This window comes from Monomorium pharaonis, chromosome 4 (genome assembly GCF_013373865.1).
Source record: "Monomorium pharaonis isolate MP-MQ-018 chromosome 4, ASM1337386v2, whole genome shotgun sequence".
Classification (NCBI taxonomy): domain Eukaryota; kingdom Metazoa; phylum Arthropoda; class Insecta; order Hymenoptera; family Formicidae; genus Monomorium; species Monomorium pharaonis.
Genome location: NC_050470.1, coordinates 16330138 through 16335614, shown reverse-complemented (window position 1 = coordinate 16335614; position 5477 = coordinate 16330138).

Here is a 5477-nt window from a genome sequence, read left to right as displayed (position 1 = left end):
AGCAATGTTTTTGTATGTATGATTATACAAAATTCTTTTACAAGATAACATATAGGATTTTCTTTCAAATGTATTTACTATAAAGTGAGTCGTCATTTCTAAGTAACTCTTGTTGCGACAAGACCAAATATCAGTAGTTAAACAAATATAAAATTGTTTTTCTAATAAAGCTTGTAGTTCAGTTTTTCTTCTTTCATATAAATTATTAATCTTAGAGAGTATAATATTTTTTCCAGGCCCAAATTTGTCTGGCTCATTACAGCTTTAGCCTATTAATCCTTAAATTAAATTTCGGAAAGACGGTTTATAAACAGTATTTAGAGGACGCATATCTTCTATCAAATAATTCAAAATTAAATCATGAAGCTGTAAATACAAAAAAAATTTTTTATTGAAATATTAATATTTAAAATTATTTTTTTTTTTAAATATGTTAAACAATTAAATAATATTTACTTGTTTGCTGCAATAGTTGATTTCTTTGGGAACGTTGTTAGTGTTATAACATTTTGTTGTGTCTGTTTTGAGTTGTTTTTTGTTGTTCAATCTTTTTAACTTAATCTTTTTTATTAAATGAGGATGTAATCTCTGAAAGAAGAAAAATAGTAAAATAACAACAATGTAATATAAAAAACTTTATGCATTTATTTATTATAATATTTATATTAGTTAATATATTTGTATTATATCAAATCAAATTAAGATAAGAATATTTGTTACTTAACAGAGTCTCTATTAATAAAAAAATTATACATTAAATTATAGATTAAATTGTACATTAAATAAAAATTTGATAATTTATATAAGGACTTCCGTTTCCGGACCGTTTTGAGTTAGACGTGTGTGGATTGCCGGTAGTTTAAGAGAGTGATACGGAGAGTTGTGGAGGTGTTAGGAGAAATAGGATAAAGTGGTGTGATTGCGGAGAGCGAGAGGAGTGTGTGGGTGGTTGAGATAGAGTGGGGAGAGAAGTGTGCAAGCGAGAAAGCGCATAGAAAGTAGGTGAGTTAGTGGGCAACAAAGTAGAGGCAGAGATTAGGTAGAGTCAAGATAGGCGTGCGTGACGCGAGGATAGAGTGCAGTAGAGACCAGGAGCGCCGCCTGGAGGTTGAGAGGGAGATAGGACGGTTAAAGCGTATTCACAAGAGATAACGGGCATAGACTAAAGTTGTACATCGTTAGAGGGAGGAAGAGGAAGTAAGAGAGTAGCATGATCTCCGCCGGAAGAGAGGGAGGATGAATTGGTTAGTAATTTAAGGACGTGGAAAGATAAAATAATAGAGGGACTAAAAGTAATAAAAACGGAAATAAAAGAGGAGTTGAAAGAGATCGTAGAAGAGCAGGGAAAAAGGATGAGAGAGGAGATAGATGCTTCAAAAAAAAGAAATCAGGGAGCTTAGGAAGAGGAAGAGTAGATGGGATAGAGAAAAAAAGGAGTTAGTGGAGGCACAGGAGGAGATGAAAAGGAAGATATAGAAGATGGATAAGGTAGGAGATAAAATGCTGGAGAAGAGGGTTAGAGAGGTGGAGAAGAAGATAGAATTGAAGGATAAAAAAGAGAGGAGAAAAAATGTGATAATTAGGGGTGGCGGTAAAGGAGGGTAAGAGAAAGGAAGCCGTAGAAAGGGTATTTAAAGATTAGGGGCGGTGAAGGGGACTAGAAATATAGGAGAAGTAAATAAGAAGGGGAGGAAGAGGTTATGAGGATGAGATTAGAAAATGAGGAGCAGAGGAAGGAGGTGTGGAATAGAAAGAAGAATTTAAGAGGGCGGGAAGAAAGAATATTAGCAAATTGGACGTGGAAAGAAAGGAAAATGAGATGAACGTTGGAGAGAATAGCGAGAACGGAAGAGGAGAAAGGAAATAGAGTATGGTTAGGTTACGGTAGGATTAGAATAGGAGAGAGTTGGTGGAGATGGGATGAGAAGGAAGATAGAGAAAGATAGAGATTGTAAACCCTAAGAGGAAACAATAAAGATATATATACAAGGAGTCCCAGAGCATACTGGTCACTGTTCATAAAAAGGTAGATGGGATCGAGATGAACATAAAAGTTCAATATTGTTGTGGGTTTGGTCTGCTAATAATGGAGATATAAATTTTTTAAATTGTGCGAATGAGAGCGCGCCTTGCGCGCCGAAGGAAGGGCTCGAGCCGCTCGAGCCATAGCACGGCCTACTGTTTCAAGCATTGGCTGCCGGCGGCGGCGGGGGAAAGAAGGAGAAGCGTGGCGTCGTCGCCGTTCCCACGTCTCGCCGCACCGTGCCTAAGCTCGCGTCGATGCCTGCTACGCATACTCGCGATTACATGACGAGATTATAAATTATTAATAAAAATAGGACAAATTTAAATCGTAATAAACTTTTGTAAATAAGAAAGTCGAAAGAGAGAAAGCGATGGAAACGTATGGAACCTGCAAATAATATAATATTTGCCGCATCAAATTCTCTCATCGTTTTTTATGGAATATTAAATTAACGAAGATTTATCACGATTGATTCTTTATACATTCTCCTTTCGTAACCATCTTATTAGAAAATTACGAAATGCACAAAATACTATCCCTAATATGCACTCTTTGTAAAATAACACGATAGAAAAATATTCACGTTTGATCTAACGACTTCAGGATAAATTATTCAATGCAACTTCTATGGTAATTATAAGTAATTAGAGATCAATGTTATGTCAAGTATCGTTAGTATGGTTAACTAGAAATGATTTTCTGTTGTATATGATAGAGAACTTCGAATTTCTTCTATCGTTAATACATTATAAGTCACTGAAAATCTGTCGTAATTAATAATGCAATTAAAGGTAGAAGAAACTGTAAGTTTTCTATGGTTATAAAAGAAAATCCTTCGTTGTGTTAACAATACATGATATTGAACATTAATTTTTGAGCATAATTATCGTAGCATCGCGCCTAAGCTATCGTGAAATCGTTACATCAAAAGGGAATATTTTTCTGTGTTATTACAAAGAGTGTAACATACTATGGATAAGTATTTTGCGCATTTTAGTATGACACCTCTCTCTCCCTCTCTTTCTTACTCTCTCTCTCTCTCTCTCTCTCTCTCTCTCTCTCTCTCTCTCTCTCTCTCTCTCTCTCTCTCCTCTCTCTCTCTCTCTCTCTCTCTCTCTCTCTCTCTCTCTCTCTCTCCCCCTCCCTCTTTCTCTCTCAAGCACTACGTAGTACACAAATACAGTAAATATTACCACGTTTAACAACATCTTTAGTTTGTACTATTCTACTTTCATTATGTGCAATTTGAATAAAATTTTAACAATTATCATTTCTTTATATTTTTAGTGTACACACGATCGAAAAAAAAATTATCAAAAATTATCACTAAAACTGCGATAAATAATCAGCACGATACTTTCTTTCTGAGTGTCGTATCGTGTTTAATGTTAAAAATGTTAAAAAATAGTAATCTTGTTAAAAAAATTTTATGACATTTAATGAAACTCTAATAATATTGATTGGAACTGTTGTTGAAAATGACGTTTATCGTGTTTCTGTAAATACTTTAGAGGGAAAGATATCCCTGCTAAATTACAAAGTATAAAAGTACAAAATTCAATTTTACATACAAATCAAGAGTAAATAAAAAATTCAATAATGAATAAAAGAATTCAGAGTTTCTTCTACCTTTAATTGTATTATTAATTACGACAGATTTTCAGTGACTTATAATGTATTAACGATAGAAGAAATTCGAAGTTCTCTATCATATACAAGAGAAAATCATTTCTAGTTAACCATACTAACGATACTTGACATAACATTGATCTCTAATTACTTATAATTACCATAGAAGTTGCATCGAATAATTTATCCTGAAGTCGTTAGATCAAACGTGAATATTTTTCTATCGTGTTATTTTACAAAGAGAGCATATTAGGGATAGTATTTCGTGCATTTCGTAATTTTCTAATAAGATGGTTACGAAAGGAGAATGTATAAAGAATCAATCGTGATAAATCTTCGTTAATTTAATATTCCATAAAAAACGATGAGAGAATTTGATGCGGCAAATATTATATTATTTGCAGGTTCCATACGTTTCCATCGCTTTCTCTCTTTCGACTCTTATTTACAAAAGTTTATTACAATTTAAATTTGTCCTATTTTTATTAATAATTTATAATTTCGTCATGTAATCGCGAGTGTGCGTAGCAGCCATCGACGCGAGCTTAGGCACGGTGCGGCGAGACGTGGGAACGGCGACGACGCCACGCTTCTCCTTCTTTCCCCCGCCGCCGCCGGCAGCCAATACTTGAAACAGTAGGCCGTGCTATGGCTCGAGCGGCTCGAGCCCTTCCTTCGGCGCGCAAGGCGCGCTCTCATTCGCATAATTTAAGAAATTTATATCTCGATTATTAGCAGACCAAACCCACAACAATATTGAACTTTTATGTTCATCTCGATCCCATCTACCTTTTTATGAACAGTGAGCAGTATGCTCTGGGACTCCCTGTATATATATATATATATATATATATGAAATTGATAATTTATTACTCATTAAATTAGTTTTACATTGAAATGATCATAATTTAAGATTATTAAAATAGACATGTATAGTGTAGAGTAATTCTTCATTTTTTTATCATCAATTTTCTACATTAATTAATTACGTGCAATTTTGTTTCTTTTATCTCAAATCGGATATATATATATATATATATAATTACATATTTATTAAAGCATTTCGTAAATGTTTTAATTAGAATAATTTAAAGTTAAGTCAAATTTTCGTTCAAAAATAAGAACTGAACAAATTATAGAAAACTGTACAAATATTAACTAATGTAAAATTTTACTAATATGTAGAAAAATGCAAAGATAAATGTCAATAAAATCTGCACGATGCATAAATATGAAAAAAGCTAGCAAAAATATAAGGAATGCATAACTTACATATAATGACTAACAAAGTTTCCTGTAGAAGCTCTAGTACCACTTATAATTTTTGGACAATTTGTACATTGCGCTCCCACATAGAAATGAAATCTCCAATAGATGTCCATTAGACGTCTGCCATGGAAGTTTGAACTTCCAATGGACGTCCATTAGACGTCCAATATAGAGCCATTAGAAATCCACAGTTCCGCATTGCGTACATCTATTAGACCTCTATTAGACGTCGTCAAAGAGGTTTATTAGACGTTGTGTGGATTATTAATAGAGGTTTAACGAAACCTCGGTGGATGACTGACGGATGTTTTGTGGATCATTAATAGAGGCTTCATGGAGCCTCGATTTACGAAATAAAAATTTAAAAAAAATTCATTTTTTTTAAATTATTTTTATTAACAGTACATACTAAATTTAGGACAAATTTTTATTAATTAATTAAATTTAAATTAAATTATTTTATTTTATTCTTACTTGCCGCTGGTGGGTTTTGAACCCGAGACCTTAGGATTACGAACCTTGTACTCTAGCTGCTACGCCAATTTGACTCATC